Below are 19,464 nucleotides of genomic sequence, written 5' to 3'. Positions count from 1 at the left end.
ACAAAAATCAATTCAAAATCAATAGAAGTAAAAACAAGCCCTGTCTCGAACCCCCCCCCCAAAAAAAAAAAACAAAAAAAAGAAGATACTCTGAATAACCATATAACTTCTATCTATGGTGAAAGTGAATCAAATATTCACTGAGAAGAGGACTTCTCTAAATAAGAGCAATGAGAAACAAGATTTTGAGATGCACATAATGGAAGTTACAGCTTTACAGAGGTCATGGGTGGAAATAAAACAGAAGTAAAAACAAAATATTTCTTAATTTATCTTTATGATGATTAAGAAATAGGTGTCATCAGAAAATGAAACATTAGATATATAATTGGTTATATTATTGATTGAACACTTATGAATAGGGAGTTGTTTTCTAAACTCAAGACTCATTTTATAATTACTCAGTTTTGAAAGGGGGTTGAGAAATTTTTAAGGCAATTTTTATTAGATATTTTCTTCATTTACATTTCAAATGCTATCCCCAAAGCCCCCTATACCCTCCCCCACCCTGCTCCCCAACCCTCCCACTTCTACTTCTTGGTCCTGGCATTCCACTGGGGCATATGATCTTCATAATACCAAGGGTCTCTCCTCTCATTGATGGCTGACTAGGCCATCCTCTGCTACATATGCAACTAGAGACACAGCTCTGGGGGTACTGGTTATTTCATATTGCAGTTCCTCCTATAGGGTTGCAGACCCCTTTAGCTCCTTGAGTACTTTCTCTAGCTCCTTCATTAGGGACCCTAAGATCCATCCAATAGATGACTGTGAGCATCCACTTCTGTATTTGCCAGGCATTGGCATAGCCTTACAAGAGAGAGCTATGTCAGGGTCCTGTCAGCAAAATCTTGCCGGCATATGCAATAGTGTCTGGCTTTGGTGGTTATTTACGGGATGGATCCCCGGGTGGGGCAATCTCTGGATGGTCTTTCCTTTCGTCTCAGCTCCGATCTTTGTCTCTGTAACTCCTTCCATGAGTATTTTGTTCCCCATTCTAAGAAGGAGCAAAGTATCCACATGTTTGTCTTCCTTCTTCTTGAGTTTCATGTGTTTTGCAAATTATATCTGGGATATTCTAAGTTTCTGGGCTAATATCCTCTTATCCGTGAGTGCATATCATGTGTGTTCTTTTGTGATTGGGTTACCTCACCCAGGATGATATCCTCCAGATGCATTCATTTGCCTAAGAATTTTCTGAATTCATTGTTTTTAATTGTTGATTAGTACTCCATTGTTTAAATGTACCGCACTTTCTGTATCCATTCCTCTGTTGAGGGACATCTGGGTTCTTTCCAGCTTCTGGCTATTATAAATAAGGCTACTATAGTGGAACGTATGTCCTTATTACAAGTTGGGACATCTTCTGGGTATATGCCCATGAGAGGTATTGCTGTGTCCTCAGGTAGTACTATGTATAATTTTCTGAGGAACCACAAGACTGATTTCCAGAGTGGTTGTACCAGCTTGTAATCCCACAAACAATGGAGGAGTGGTCCTCTTTCTCCACATCCTTGTCAGCATCTTCTGTCTTCTTATTTTTTATCTTAGTCATTCTGACTGGTGTGAGATGGAATCTCAGGATTGTTTTGATTAGCATTTCCCTGATGACTAAGGATATTGAACATTTCTTTAGGTACTTCTCAGCCATTCAATATCCCTTACTTGAGAGTTCTTTATTTAGCTCTGTTCCCCACTTTTAAAAAGGGTATTTGATTCTATGGAATCTAACTTCTCCAGTACTTTGTATATATTGGATATTAGCTCTCTATAGGATATAGGATTATTAAAGATGTCTTCTCAGTCTGTTGACTGTCGTTTTGTCCTATTGACAAAGTCCTTTGTCTTACAGTAACTTTGCAATTTTATGTGGTCTCATTTGTCGACTGTTGATCTTACAGCATAAGCCACTGGTGTTCTGTTCAGGAAAATTTCCCTGTACCTATTTGTTCAAGGCTCTTCCTCACTTTCTCTTCTAGTAGTTTCAGTGTATCTGTTTTTTTGTTTTGTTTTGTTTTGTTTTTTTGTTTTGTTTGTTTTTTTTCCTGTGGCAGTTCTTGAACCACTTGTTCTTAATAATAGACTGGCTTTGTGATGATATACAACAAACATCTAGGCAATTAGAATAAAGAACATTTCTGGTAGGTCCTTACAAAGAAACTGCCCTTTTCCCCTAAAAGTGGATGGTCTTGTATTATTTTCTTTTGACAGATTTATATCTGATATCCGAGGTGCTGACTACTGCAGTTGATCTGTTCATGAAGCAGAATATCTCACCATCTGATGCTGAAAACCTGGAGCTTTCCTAGAGTGCTAACTGGTCTTCAGTCAACACTGGAAGGATGAAGCAGTAGGATCTAGAGTCAATGAAGGCATGCAGCAGTTTCAGAAACAGGGCAAATAAGCTTGCCAGACAAAGTAAAGACAAATAAAGGAAGAGAAAGTATTCTCCTCCATCTCCCTTATATCTGTACCACCATCACATGTTGCTATCTACATTTAGGGAAAGTCTTCCCAGTCCATACTTTCTAAATTTTAATTTTATGTATTTTATGTATGTATGTTTGTATTTACTTACTTATTTAATTTATACCCTGCCCACTGCCCCCTCCATGTTACCTCCTCCCAATTCTCCCTCCCTCTGAGCTGATGGGGGTCCCCTGGGTTTCCCCCCATCCTGGCAATTCACATCTCTGCAATACTAGGCACTTCCTCTCCCACTGAGGCCAGACAAGACAGCCCAGATAGAACATATCCCAAATACTGGCAACAGCCTTTGGGATAGCCTCTGTTCCAGTTGTTCGGGACCCACATGAAGACCAAGCTGCACATCTGCTACATATATGCAAGGAGACCTAGGTTCAGCACATGTATGTTCTTTGGTTGGTAGTTCAGACTCTGAGATCTCCAAGGCCCAGTTAAGTTGAATCTGAACACTTTCTGTAAGGTTATTACCCCTTCAGGTCCACAATTCTTTCTCCTATTCTTCCATATGAATCCACAAGCTCCATCCTCTGGCTGTGGGTGTCTATGTCTGTCTGAGTCAATTGCTTAGTGGACCCTCTCAGAAGACACTCATGCTAGACTCCTGTCTGCTCTTAGACTTTGTACTTGCAGATGGGATGGGTCTAAAGTTGGACTGATTATTGGTTTACTATTCCCTCAATCTTTGATCCACCCCCTGTACCTGCACTTCTTGTAAACAGGATAAATTTGGGGTTGAAAGTTTTGTGGGTGAGTTGGAGTTTATATTGTTCCACTGGGATTCCTGCCTTGCTACAGAATGTGGCCTCTTCAGGTTCCATATCTCCAAAGTAGTGAGTCAGAGATAGGGTCACCCCCATTGATTCTTGGGCACTTCCCTTATCCCAGGTCTCTGTGTCATCTTGGAAATGCCCCACCTCCACCTCCTCACCACTGTCAGTTGCACATTTCCATACATTCTCATGGCCATGTGGCAATCACTCCTGTCCTTCCACACACCAGATCCTGGACCTTCCATTCTCCTCCCCATCCCTCCTCCACCCATTTGTCTGAAAAATTCATGATGTCTTGGTCTTTAATATCTTAATAGTATTCCATTGTGTAGATGTACCACATTTTCCTTTATCAGTTCATCAGCTGAATGATATCTAGGTTAATTCCAGCTTCTTGCTATTACAAATAAAGCTGCTAAGAAAAAAAGTTGAACAGTTGTCTTTGTGAGATATTGGAGCATATATGCCCAGGTATGATATAGCTGAGTCTTGAGGTAGAACTATTCCTAGTTTTCTGAGAAACTACCAAATTGACTTTTTAAAGTGGTTGTACAAGTTTGTACTCCCACCAGCAATGTAGGATGTTTTCCTTGCTCCACATCATCACCAGCATGAGCCATCTCTGGAGTTTTTGATCTTAACCATTCTGATGAGTGTAAGATGGGGCCTCATATTTACTTTCATTTGCATTTCCCTGATGACTAAGGACTTTCTACATTTCTTTAAGTGCTTCTCAGCCATTCAAGGATCCTCTGTTGAGAATTCTGTTTAGTTCTGAATCCCAGTTTTTAATTGGGTTATTTCAGTTGTTGTTATCTAACTTCTTGAGTTCTTTGTACCTTTTGGATATGAGCCCTCTGTAAGATGAAGGGTTGGTGAAGATCCTTCCCCAATCTGTAAGCTGAAAAATTAGTAACCATCCTTTGTACAAATGATAAACATGCCAAGAAAGAAATTAGGAAAACAACACTCTTGAATAACCCTGAATAATATAAAATGTCTTGGTGTGATTCTAACCAACCAGGTAAAAGATCTGTATGGCAAGAACTGAAGAAAATATCAGAAGATGGAAATATCTCCCATTCTACACATTTTAACTAAGAAAATCATGTGATCAAATCAAACCAATTCCAAAACAATCTAGATTACTTTGAGTATACACACACACACACACACACACACACACACACACACCACATGTGTATATGTACTTTATTGATAAGTTTGTTAGAATTATATATAAAATCAGTTAACTGAGAACCACTGCTGTCTAAAAGATGCTTCTGCAGTGTAGTAAACATTCCATAGAATTGGTCTGTAGCTGAGAAACTGACATTAAACATTAACTTTAAATATCTTAAATTTAAATATTTTGTGTACTATACAAAAAGAGATATAGAGTATATTATAGAAAAACTATTACCCTTCAGCCCACCTTGGCTTGTTGATGACCCCCAGGCCATCAAGATGTTGGCTAAAATTGCAACTCACAGACAACTCAATAAATAAGGAAATACTGAATTGTTCTTGAATTATGGGTTACAAAACCTTAGATGAGAGTATAATTAGGCAAATATTAATATTCTAAATGCTGTCATGACTGGCATTTTCATGAGCTCTGAATAAAGAGACTTAATTTGGGTAAATCTATTTCAATGTTTAATTAGTCTTACATTTACTGTAAAACAAAAAACAATAGAACATAGATTAAAAGATTTTGGGTCAAGTGCCCACCACACCCATTCTGAGATGTGGCATCTACCTCTAAGTTCAGTGGGGCAGGTCTCACAGACATTAAAAACAATGAATGTTATTGCCTAATAATTTGAATTTTCTTCCTTCCATGTAAGAGATGCCATGTTAGAGCATAGAAGACCAGAGTCTTAAAGGCCTTGTCTATGCTATTATACTAGGAGGCCTTCCAGAAAACAAAAACACTTCCCTTCAATATTTGCTTATAGCCTCAAGCTCCTAAGCTTTTTTGCTTAGTTTTGTCTATCTCTGCTCTGGAAACAATTCTAAAATCCCTAGATCTTTGCTAAATCTCATCCATAGCAACGGATTTAAATTGCTGTTTTCTGTAAATTCAAGAACCAAATCTTTCCTATCCTCAAGGTCCTAAAACCATTGGCCCAATTAAGATATCAACTGCTACTACAATCTACAAGCACCATGTTCTCTATATGACCTTGGTGGGCAAGTTTGGTTTACATCTGGATGGCATAATGGTTCTTTTAAAAATATTTAATTTAATGATGTTCCTAGGTAGATCTATTTCAAAATTTCAATATGAGAGGTTGAGTCCTGCTTTGCATTCCAGTTATTAGCAAGGGCCTTCAAATTATAGTGTCTTACCTGCAATTATGAACAGTAAAGCCAATGTTAAGGAAACTAAATGGGTTATGGGGAGTGAGGGGTACCCCAACAGACATAGCATCATGTGAATTATGAAGCTCGGTGCTTTTCTTAAATGAATGAATACAGAGAGTTAACTAGAGCAGCTGACAAGCTCTCTATAATGTAGGACATGTGGTGCTTTTCAGCCTGTAGTATAACTTAATGTTCACATCGAGACACTGACACACATGCAGACACACACAGGCACATACACAGATATACATACACAAAAACACATGAAGAGAGACACACAAAGATACACATGCAGACACAAACAGATACACACATACACATACACACACATACACACACACACACACACACACACACACTCACACATCAAATATCTGCAGTTTTTCTACAATTTAATGGGTGGCAGTATTTCTGGATCATACTAAGCCCTGCTGTTTCTTTGTAGAAACAATATGACATAAACTTGGAATAAAATGTGCCGCAGCCTGAGTTTATAATCCACCACATCTTTGGTGCCTTAGTAAATGAGTGCTGTGATAATCCTTTACAAAATGGTTCAAAGAAAGACATACTAATATTGTTGCTGAGAAAAGCATTTTAATTTGCACAGAAAAAAATTGTTGGAACATTTAGAGAGATGATGAGCAAATATTTAGGCTGGGGAAATATCTGCCAAGGTAAAGGTCTTACAGTGAAAAGGGCATTGAAACTTCCATCCTGAATACAATACCTTGCCAAATGACAGTATCAAAGGAGAGGAGTTATGTAAAACAGAGCAAAAGGTTTACAATTTGTTCTCAGAGGATGCAGAAAGGATTAACGTAGAAGAAAAATGCCAGAGAATCTTAATGTAAATAAAAATTTAAAAATCTGGGCTCACTCTATAGTACTCACTTTGCGAAATATAAATATATACCAAGAATGAATAATTTAGTAGAGAGAGAGACAAGAGAGGATAGGAGCTGCCTGGAGAGGTAAATTCCAAGCTGCAGCTAAGTGTTCTTTCCAGACTATTCTCTTTGGAAGTGTTTTCTGCCAAAAAATATGCTCCCAGGCTCACCTTGGGAGAGGCATTGACATGCTGAAAGCTTTTACCTAAACCAATAAATGAAATTCCCTGATTAGCTCCAAGCCCTGCAGACTTGGTAACTTTCCCTATTAATTAACAAAGAGAGAATGGAAAGGCAGTACAGGGCAAATAGAAAACTGTAGGTCCAAGTGTGTCTCTGTTAAACTCTGGGATAACAATACCTAAAGAAAACAATTGATCTATAGCCAATCTTTCCTGTATGATCTGTTAACACCCACAGAAGTTAGTTTTAAACAATATATAATTGCTGATAATATGACCTGCATAGATATATATGAGAACTTGTTTGCTCATGAGTATGTGTAGTATGGGACTTTTACACATATACATTCAGAATGTTAACTGACAAGTATAAATATTTATAACACATTTGTAAACTCTATTTAGGTAAATGTTACAGTTTCACTTCAAAAATTGTGATGCAGAGACTTCTAGGAGACTGCAAACATATTTCCTTATAGAAATCAGTCTGCTGCTCGTGTGCTATTAAGATGAAAGGAGACCACAACCACTACCCTTTCTGCTCAGAAATTAATGTGATGACTGGATTTTAGAGATACAGAAGGGATGGTGGCATTGAAATGCTTATTAACTGAACCTGAAATCTCAGACACAGGTAATTTTCCCTCTATAAACATCTGATGTATTTGGATGGGAAAATGTCACATTGAAGCACCAAACACCAGGAGTGGGGATAGAGGGAAGATTGGCTGCAGGGTTTCTAGATGAATTTCAAAGTAACAAATCAGCCCCTGGCAAGAGCCACACTAGAGAGTATGACAGAAATATGCAGAGGTAATGCTCTAGTCGAGATGTTGAAACCAACACTATCTAAATCTAACCTGTATCCAGTATCAACCATGTTTGTTTTCTGTATATACCTGTCGAATTTAAACAACAAATTCCATCTACTCTAATCACACAAACACACGGGAGTAATACAAATGGTTCTTCTAAAGAATTACCAAACTAAATTTCCCAGCAATCAAAAATTAAACTGCAGCTTGATTCTAATATAAGCTTATGCATAAATCAAAATTTACATGATATCTAGGAATAATGCTTAGGCCACTGAATATAACACCTAAATAGAGAAAAGGAAGGAAAACATAAAATGAATTAAATATCATTAATGTGAAACAAATTTCCTTTCTCATAAATAAATTCTAAGAAAACAAAATGACCTAAATCCACACAGTTTTAAAAGAGAACAAAAAACAAACAAACAAACAAACATGAGAATTTAAGACAAAAGTTTAAGATAGAGTGTAGATTGTAAAAGTTAATAGAAGTACAAATATGAGTGATTCCCAGAGAACTACAGGGCTGTGCTATAAAGGTATTGAATTCTCAATGTGAGTTCATGAATCTGCATTAATGGGCATGAATGAGTTCATCTATATTAGTGAGCTAATGAATGAGAATATTTCATTTAACAATTTAATCTTTTATTTGGTAAGTACTGAGCAAGTTACACTTGAGAAATTCTAGATGTATTATGGCTCGAAATTTTACAAATAAAATTTCCCCCTTCATGGATTATATTATCTAGAGGAGGAGGAAGATGTCAAACTAGGAATAAATAATTATCTAGTGACATCCATGAGAAATACTGTCAAATTAGTAGACTTTAAAGTTATACAGGTATAGTTGAAAAATGGCAGATTGGGTCACGTAATATCTGTTCACACAAGTCAATTTTCTTTTTATGTAAACATCTAGCTAATGCTTCATTTACATAGCTAGCTGTAATAAGACTCTTAGATGTTATAAGGTTTTAGAGGACAGCAATTGGAAGCTTTGTATTAAATGATGCACACAAATTGTGCTTGTAGTAGTTGACAATGATAGCCCAGTAGGATGAAACATCAACAATTGTCTGAAATGAGATAAGACATGCTAATCAAATAGGTGTATGTGTTAATATCAATAAAATGAAAGATAGCACTAAAAACATGTAAAAGAGAACAATAATCATTTTTTTGGATTTTTAATGGAAATAACATAATCAATTGAGTGGTAACAAAGCTTTCTGCCTTTCTAGACTGAGTAGATATTCACAAAGAACCTGCAAAGGAGTCTCATGAATTAGTGGAAATTTTTTCACATATAATTATCATAATCATCTTCCATCTATTTCTCAAATGTCTAACTACATGAAGTGCCAGTCTGAATGTGGTGCGAAATGAATTAACAGTCACTGCACCTGTTCCATCTAGAATGCATTATAATTTGCAGATATTATTAGTGTGTTCACCATTTCACCTTAACCAACAAGTGGAATGTGTCTTTAAGGCCTTAGATATAATATCTTTAATCTCTTTGATCTACCTGACTAATAAATAACCTTGCACCTCACTGTTACCAGTTCCTCTAAGGTTTTTTTTTTAAGAGTCTGTAATGTGAAATAAAAGCTTAATACTATATTATGCACAACAGCTGGTCTTGGGACTTAGTTATCAGAATTATTTTTACTGAGCAAACATGTGTTTGGCTTCAGGGCTAAAGGCATTTCCATTTGTAAATGCTAAACAACAAGCAACCATTTTTTTTAGAAGACTACCTTTTGGCTCCTGGGATGTGTTCAAATAAATGTCTGTTGACTGATGGCTAACAGAGACCTATTAAGTATTGCTCCACTCTAAGTATGACTGTCAAAGCCACATATTACCAAACAATATGTGTGGTTTTTGCAGCTACCACCTATTCCAATCCATACCATGCTTCACAATTTTGTAATATAAATTATCTTAGAAGTATTCGTGTTTGATTGACGATGTGAACGGAAATTCATTGTATTAAAACAAAACAAAACTGCCCAAATACACAGCTTATAATTCACAGAGGTGATAATAAACTACTACATTTTCTATTATGGGATGAATTGTATTTACACAATATACAGATGTTTCAGCCCTATCCTCTGGTGTGTAAACACAGACAATGCTTTATAAAGGCAATATAAACACCACAAAGGTGAAGGTATGAGCTAGAAAGACCTATCAGATGAAGGTTACACAAGATGTGTGCACAGAGGAAAACTCTTGTGTCGGAATAAAACAAAGGGTGTCCATCATCAAAGCAAGACAAGTGGCGTCAGAACAAGGAGCATAGTAGCCCCTGGAGATGGGATTTTTTAGTCTCTGGAACTGTGAGAACACACATTGCTGCTGTTCTAGTGACTGGCTGTGTAATCCTCTACCAAAGGAAGTAATTCTACAAATGATAAACACTACTATGTGCTCTTTGATGTCATTATTCCAATTGACACAGGAAATAAAAATGAGGATAAACCATGTATTCTGAGACAAAGAGCCAATTATTGACTACAGTATTACTCACTGCAGTTCAGTGTTGGTCAAATGTGGTGCACATCTAGAATCTCAGCACCCAAGAGGTTGTGACAGATGACTACTGCAAATTTGAACACAGACTGAAACATATTATGAGTTCAAGGCCAGCCTGGTCTAAATAGCAAAAATACAATATCAAAACGAAACCAAAACCAAACCAAACAAACAAAGGAACCAGTTTCTATGTGGGGGAGGGTTGGCAGTGATCTAATCAACTTTCCAAAAATATACCAAATAAATACAGACAAAACTTATCAGTTCTATCACATAGCACCATATTAACTAAAGTCATTTATTCATATGTCAACCATAACTTTATGATTCAAAAGCTGAAGAGTGATAATTTTTCAAAAAAGGCTAACTCTATAGGGTGTTATTTAAAAAGAAGATAAATATAAACTAATAAAGATAAGACTAGAAAATCTGGGATCTCTTTAGAACTATCCTATTTTCCATAGTACTTTATAGAAATAGACTAGTATCTACTTCATGCATTTGTTCTTTTATTTTATATTTCTTAGATCTATAATTAACATACATGAGTTATATTTTCAAGTGACTTTTAACATATGAAACACTACAGATTTATGAGACCTTCAACTAGATATGGTTGTATATGTACATAGATGCCTCTTTATAAAACAAAATTTACATAAGCTATTAGGAGACTGTTCTTAGTTATAAGAGAATGAAGAAGACACTGTAATTCTTTCCATTTTAATATTGTTTAAAGAACACTTTACTGCAAGGATACATAAATATAATTCCTAAATATAACATTTCCAATCTATATATTTGAAATGAATCAGTTTGGGAAGAGTTTAGGGGAAGTAAGTAGGAATGAGAAATGGTGGGATTAAGGTATAATCTCAAATAAAAATTAATGATGAGATTTTTTTTACATATAAAACTATTTTTTTTATTACATCTTTTCCTCAATTACATTTCCAATGCTATCCCAAAAGTCCCCCATACCCTCCCCCCTACTTCCCTACCCACCCTTTCCCATTTTTTTGGGCTGGCATTCCCCTGTACTGGGGCATATAAAGTTTGCATGTCCAATGGGCCTCTCTTTCCAGTGATGGCCGACTAGGCCATCTTTTGATACATATGCAGCTAGAGTCAAGAGCTCCGGGGTACTGGTTAGTTCATAATGTTGTTCCACCCATAGGGCTGCAGATCCCTTCAGCTCCTTCCGTACTTTCTCCAGCTCCAATGATGAGATTTTTTAATTAACTAATAATTTGAAAACATGTTTTTGTCTGCTTGTCTCTGGGTACAGTATACCACCTGAAGACAGTGCCTGCAGAGGCCTGAGTGAAGAGTGTATTGGACCCCCTAAAATTGATATGGGTGCAGGGAACTGAACTGTGTCCTCTGAAAGTACTCTGACACACTAAGGCATCTTTCTAGCTCCTTGAAATTACAGTGTATACAGATTATAAATATCATTGCAAAAATTAAACACAAGGGGTATTTGAATCCAAATTTAATTTCTTTTCTGAGTTCTTTTTGTTTAGTAACTACTTTTAACCTATTATGCATGAATTCATTATTATTGTATGTAATACTAGAATGCTAATGCCAACCTTAACATTAACATTGTCAATCTATGTGAGTACATTCATATACTAAGATGTAGATCTTCCAAATGGTAGGAAAAAATGGACGCAGCAGGACCTTTACATTCTATGTGACACTTTGTTTTTTCTGCTCACTTGCATGTGCCTTTATTCCTATGAGCGTGAATAACACAATCCTTTTAAAACATTTAATTCTGATTATATCTATAGCAGTCATCCTTGATAAAAGCAGTTTGGATAGCATAGTACTTAACAGAAAGTTAAGAACACAGCTTAAAGCATTTGCAATGTACATAAAATATCTCTCTTGACTGATCCCAATAGCTAGTTATTAGAGATTGTTTTACAACTGAGGGTCTATATACACAATACAGAGACACACAGATTTCTCTACACCTACACAAGGTAATTTCAGCTGTGTGATTTGGCTATAAATAAAGAGGACAAATTGTTTCCATTAACACCTTACCAGATGGAAGAAGATTACCTTTAAAGATAAATAAAAGGCCAAAACGTGTTTATCTCAACACTTCCACTCTTCTGAATTCTCTCGAAAGACATGGTATAGGTAAATCATCTCTAGTCTCTCTGATGGCACGAAGGGATGCAATCTGTTACTTACATGCACAGTATTCTCTTCACAAGGAAGTTCATCTGCCTACAGTACATGATTAAAGCATTTCCATAAGTTACTTAAATATCAACTATGGGTTGAATTTTATGGCTAAGGAAATAAACTAGAAACTGAAATCCATGTCCTATTTTTTTCTTGGCTCTCATTTTTTTTAATCTATGTCCCAATTCCTTTGCAAATGTGTGTGGCCTGAGGATTTGAGTTCTAATAATTGTTTGGCCACAGGATTGAATTCTCATCAGGGGAAAATAAACAGATCTTATATTGACGCCTGAAGGTCTGGGTCACATAATTCTACAGTGTCCATTAGCCATGATATCCCCTTTCCAGTGTCCATGGAAATAATTTTATAAGTAGACACAGAAAGCATTGTTCAGTGAGCTGGAGCTTTTACAAGTCAGCAATCCTCAATGAGTATGAGTAAAATACCCAACAAATGAAGTATTTCATATATTTCATTGTCCTCTTGAATTATTTGAGCCAATATTTACTTTGTGGCTTGTTTTCATTGCATTCAGTTAAGCTGCATTTGTAAGAGCTTTTGCAGCTACATAAGTATGTCTATTTAATGGTCATGAGAGAAATAATTTTGGCTGTCTCTCTTTTATGAAATTGTGACCAATAAATATATAACTGATAGTCTCAAGAATTTGAACAAATACCTACTGAAAGCAAAATACTAATGACTCAAGTGAAGCTTGGAGCTACAATCTCCAAGTGGTTTTGTACATTTCACTGTTTATTAATGAGTGATATCCAAATTTATTAACAATTATATCCACACATTATTCTATTAGCAGAGCTAATATCTCAGTAGGCAACATGTGATAGCAGTGCCCACACATTCATATTTTCTAAAATATACTTTATGAATTTGAATTTTGAAGCTTTTTGTCAAGAGCAAGCTTGGAAAATATAATTTTTTATGTTGCTTTGTGACATAGCAATTAATTCTCTCTAGGAATGAAGAAGTGGTGGGCACTACTGCTTCCTCGTCAGGTCCTCATTATCACTTCAATCTGAAATTGTCTTCTCAGAAGTATTTCCAGCCACTCATTGTGTTAGGTGGCTTCACCAAAGTGAAATATATAATCCATAAATTCACTCAAATGATTATATGTAAATTCTAGCGGGAAGCAATACAATGGGATAAAACTGAATGTGTAAGTTTAATGGTGTCAATCATTCTTCATTTTTATTTTAAATCCACTTCCCACAGGATCCTTCTGCTACTATGTGACAGGTGACTGTCTTAGCAAAGCAGCTTTGAGTATGGGAGAGGTTATCAATATATTCAAGCTTAATTTGTTTCAGAGATTTTTAGAGGCAAAATTCTATGAAGAGTTTAGTACTCTTTTACTGTGGAAGTTTACCAGTCTAAAGGCAGGGTTTCTTTGGCTATTTTGGGACCTGAACAAACTAACAAAATTTAAAACCAAAAAAATCACTTAATTCCTTTTCAGTTCAATGATGTGAAAAACACACATCTCAGTCTCAGAAATGGTTCTTGTATCTACTGCAAAATGTGTTCTCATCTCAAGCTCCTTTGCACCCTGCTCTCTCTCTATACCTGATTTCTAAAATTTTTAATTTATCTGGAAGGAACAGAATTGAGAAGATTCATAAGGTATGCTTAACATCTGGACTGCAAAGCTGAGCTTTGGATCAATTCAAATATGTTAGTGGTATTTGTTTCATGCCATTTGAACTAAATTACTGTTTCAAGTCCATGGCAACAGCTCTGCATGGATATCAGACACTTCATATCAAAATGGCCTGTGTTCCATATTCTTATGGTTGTCTGAAACAACTCAATTCTTGCCTAACCTTGTCTTTCAGAGAAAATACAAAAAAATACCTAATAATAACAAATATATCTCAGAACATTATTTTTAAGTTACACTGAGTCCATTGTACTAGGGAGCAAAAGAACATGTGTTTTTTGTGAAAATAATAATTAAAGGAAAAAGAAAAAGGCCTTCCATTTGAAACTGAATCACCATGGGAAGGGCTGAAGGTAAGGGCAGAGGCAGTGTTAGAGGGATGAAAGGCAAGAATGGAAGGCATAATTATTTAATTCATATAAAAATTATTAAGAAGGAGGAAGAACAAGCCTAGATTTTCTATCACCAGAAGCTCACAATTTGACAGCCAGTTTCTCTCATCAGAAAGGAAGAAAATGGTCAACTGGCAGTATTTTACAGGCTACCACTGGGGATATATGTTATTTTCTGCCCCATAGCTTGTCCACCTTAACCATAAGAGAAAATGAAGAATGTATTCAAATTGAGATTTCAAAAACCAGGGAAAGGCTTTTGGAAAACAGTAGAAAACAGCTGAAATGCCTGTACATTTTTTTTTCCATTTTCAGGCCTACAGTTAATTGCATTCTCAAAACAACAGCAGAGAGATTCCTCCAAAGATAAGTTTCACACTGTTGCTGCAATCTTGACAATGATGTTCCATTTTATTTGTAGTAAAGACCTGACTACTTTAGTTCTCATCTCCAGCTGTCTCACTTAATCTGTTATGGTCACAGGAGCAACTGAAATGGGCCTCAAATTTGTACTGATCTAATCATTTTATCTAAAATTCTAATTTTTATTCAAAGCTGGATATCTCTAAATATATATTTCCTTTAACTGGTCCCTACACCACACACTTGGGATATAACACATAGATAAATCAAACTGAAACAAAGCTGGCAGTATAAACCCCATTGGATAACATTCATATTGTATGAAAGTGCTATCCGAGCTAGTGGGACCAAAGGGTATCACCAGAGTTACCCAGTGTGGATTCAGACTACTGTAACACCAATCTGCCATACAAACCAGTTCTGCTGACACAGTAATTGAACAGTCTTGAGATTCTGAGAGTAGTGTTAACAAATCACTTTCTGATTAAATGTGAGTGGGACCCCCACAGTAAGAAATATATTCCTGGTACTGTAAACCTGGAGGAAAGTGTGTGGTGGGAGTCACAGGTGCATGGGCAGAATAACTTAATGCTATAACTATAAACTAAGCAATATGTAGACAAACTGCCTTCTGACTATTTATATGTGTACTGGTAGACTAGTACTTCGCTAAAGCAATTTCTGCAAAGAGTAGGGGTTAATACAGAGACTAATAGCTGGGCAAATTGTTGTTAATAAATGACTGTTGGATGTTCATCCTTAAGTGTGACATATTCATCACCTGCTTCTAGACTCAGAGGACATGATAAAAAGTGAACAGAAAGTTTACAAGAGCCAAAGGGTGGAACAGAGCTTTGTAAAGCTCTATTTTCTGAACATGCCAAAATGATATAATCATGAACACAAAAGAAGCAGGCATGGTTCTCTTCAGAAGACCTCCTGTGCTAGTGCATATGCACACACACACACACACACACCACAGAAAGTTCAGAATGAAACTCTTTGGAAAGAAAGGAGTCAATGGGAGAAGAAGGAATAAGATTAATTTTAAATCTCACATCTATTATTTCCTCAAAAATCTATATAAATTCTACATTAAAATACTTGCAAGCATAAAAAGAAAGAGTATTCAAATGTACTTTATAACTATATATATATGTATATGTATATATATGTATATATATGTATATGTATATATATATATATATATATTCTGTTTCACTGACTTCAATAGGACATCAGCAAACTCTTTTTAGTTCTTGTAGATTGTTTTAGCAACATTGTTCTTACATTTGGGCAGAAAATAGTATAGCCAGACACAGTAGAGAGAATTTTAGATCATTTTATCTAAGCCCACCCATGACTCCTTGACTCCTTTGTAGCACTGTATGAGAAATGATAGAAGTGTATCGTATAGCCATGATATATTTCATAGCTCACATGTCCTTTAGACGTTGATATGAGAAAAGGCATACCTTAGTTTATTTTATAGTTCTTTATTGTAGCAGTTAAACTGTTTCCTGATGTGTGACATTGCTAAGCTTATGTATGGCATAACAAGAGGGAATTCATATAGGACCCAACAGCCAACCTAGAGACATCTGAACATGGTATTTCTTTTATCACAAAAGAGTCACTTTAAAGCAGGAAAGGCAATTTTACTTAAAATATTTTCTTTGCTACATCTTCACACCACATGGGAAACTGAATTTGGGGATGTTTTGTGAGAAAACAGAGACAATCTATATTTTGTAAGACTGATCATCTTTATCTTATATCAATTTTTGGTATATAGTTTTCCCTTTTACAGGAAAGGGAGGACCAAAAAAAAAATGGTCTTTTTCTGAAAACACACAGCTTCATTTATTTCCTGAACTCTGTTTATAGTGATTTGCATTCTATTGTTCTTGCAGCTAGCTGACACTTAGCCTAATATAATCGCGTCCCTCTAGTTTTGTTCCATTTTTCTTTTTACCTCTTCTTAATTACCCTTTTTGTACCTCTAGTCTATGGTCTCTGTGTCTCTGGTACATAAAGGTACCAGTTTCACAACCCCAAGGCTTGTCAAGTTAAAGATTAATGAGCAGAATATACCCAGAGGCTTTGGAAAGGTTAAGCATAATTACAAATGGGTATTTTATGCAATGTTGGAGATGTGCAAGCTGTTTTTAAAAAAGGACAAGAAAAAAAAAAGGTAATGAAACTTAGGGGATCCATGTCAACTATTGTAGCTCAGGCAAAAAGGTCTCCTTTAAAGGAGACGTTTACATACTAACAGAAAAATGATGTTAATTTCTGCTCTTCATTTTATTCACAATTAGAACATGCACATTAGCACATGATAGGTATTAGATATAATCAAAACCCACATTGCCTTGACTTTTAATATTACCTTTATTTCTCTGTTATTAAAATTGCCTTTAATGCTTAATTTGAAAAGAAAAGTATGGTTTGAAATGAATACAATATCTAAACATAACTGTAGAAAAATAAAACCACATTCAGGGAAGGAATGTGTAGTTTCCACATAGGATTTTATATTTCCCATGAAAATATTGCTTTTCCAAGGGAAAAAATGAGAAGACAATTCTGTAAAGGTTCACTTACACAGTTACTGTAAAATATAAGTTGAACATCTGGCCATCTAATCACTGTGGGGCTAGTATTTGGATTATAGTAATTAAAAAAAATCCATCCAGTGTTTTACTAATTATAAAGTGTTAGCAGGGTTAAATTGTTCATGCTTAAAAGTCAGAAAGCTGTTGACCTAGTTGGTAGTGCTTTTTCTCAAAATGTTTCAGAATAAGGGAATGTTTGCATTAACTTTCTCAAGAGTTAAAAAGGAAGAAGAATATTGATCTCTAAATGTTGTGTTAAAGAGGGAGTTGTTATTTTTTTAAGAAAGTGATTAGTATTCAGAGAGTTAATTTATTTTCTTAAATTTTATTGTTCATTATCAGACATGATTTCTCTCTTATTTAAGCAAGCCTTAAGCCAATAAGAGAACTGATGACTCCTGCCAACGTATGAGCACTACTATTTCACCCCTAGGGTTGTTGTGCCATGGTGGTCACAGTTGTGGTCCATGGGCTTTATAGTTAATTAGAAATGTGTGTTTCTTTCCTCCTCTGGAAGACAGCATTGTGCCTTCTGGTACCATGAAAGATAGTCTTCACAAAGGATGTTTTCAGGTCAAAACAACCTCTGGATCTAAATTACATCATATCTTCAGTCATGGGAAATGACTTTCAACTTCTGGTAGGCAACCAAGAGCAGCAACAATAGCTTGTGTGTTGGGAATCTCTAGGAAATCACTGACCAACAACTCCAAGTTGAGCTTTTCTATCCTGGTGTTAGGATCTTTGCTATATGGGCTCTTGGAGGAAACATTATAACCATCATTTAAACTATATACATATATGTATAGTCTTGGAAAACCTAGTTAATCTCTGGGTAATGAAGTCATGGATCTTGGAGGAGGATTTACAAATTTACTGAATCAACACGGTTCCTAACTATATTCTAAATATATATATATATATATATATATATATATATATATATATATACCCACAGGTATGTATAGGTCTCACTGCATATCCAATAAGTGTATCCTTACAATGCAAGGAGATCATTATAAAAAACCCACAACTGATCAAACTATGGAGAGCAAGTGACTGTGTAGTGACGTCTCAGTAAATACATCTACAAGAAAACTGCTGCACTAAAGTTCAGTATGACAGAAGAACCATAGAATGGCCAAGGGGGCAGAACAGACACAGGAACCAAAAGTCAAAGTTGCCTGAGATTTTCTTCCCCAAGAATATCAGAAAAGCCACTTCTATGAAGTCTCAACAACACGGCTATCTAAAGAACACCCGAACAAGGAGGACACCAATAGGCATGCTAATATGAATGCTGGAATTCTCCTGGGGGCTCAACCATAGACAAGGAACCATAGGCAACTGAGAAATACTGTGAATGAGAAAGAGAGTCTTCCCTGGGCAAGAGGCAGCAATTTGGTTATTTAATATGAAATAGTTAGCCCTGAAATCAGATAAATACAAGTGAAGTATGAGATGAGCAGGTTTATATGTTTAGGAATATCTATCTATCTATCTATTTATCTATCTATCTATCTTTCTATCTATCTATCTATCTATCGATTGATCGATCTATCAATCTATCTATCTATCCATATCTGCATAGATAGGTATGGGGGGCAAAATTTAAAGAAATGGAAACTATTCATTTCAGAATGAGCAAGTAGGTATGTGTGAAGAGTTAGAAGAAAGAAAGGAATGGAAGAACACAAAAATATAATTGAATGTTAAGTTTTTTAAAAACAAAAATATACTTTAAAAAGTATTATTCATGCACATATTATGAAAAGAAACTGAGCTTGTCCACATAGTTACCCAATTTAGCTCCACTCAGTGAAATTGCCATGGGCATTTTTATATGTTTGTTTGTTTCTCTCTTCAATGATTTTCATCAAAATAAAATATACCATATATATATATATATATATATACACACACACACACACACACACACATATGTATACATATACATACACACACACATATATATATATGCACTCAAGTTAGACTTTCCAGTCACCTAGTTATTCCAAAGGTTTTCAATGCTGTTCTTTTTTTTTTTACGTATTTTCCTCAATTACATTTCCAATGCTATCCCAAAAGTCCCCCATACCCTCCCCACTTCCCTACCCACCCATTCCCATTCTTTTGGCCC

Source organism: Mus caroli, chromosome 14, assembly GCF_900094665.2.
Source record: "Mus caroli chromosome 14, CAROLI_EIJ_v1.1, whole genome shotgun sequence".
NCBI lineage: Eukaryota > Metazoa > Chordata > Mammalia > Rodentia > Muridae > Mus > Mus caroli.
Note: the sequence above shows the minus strand (reverse complement) of the source record.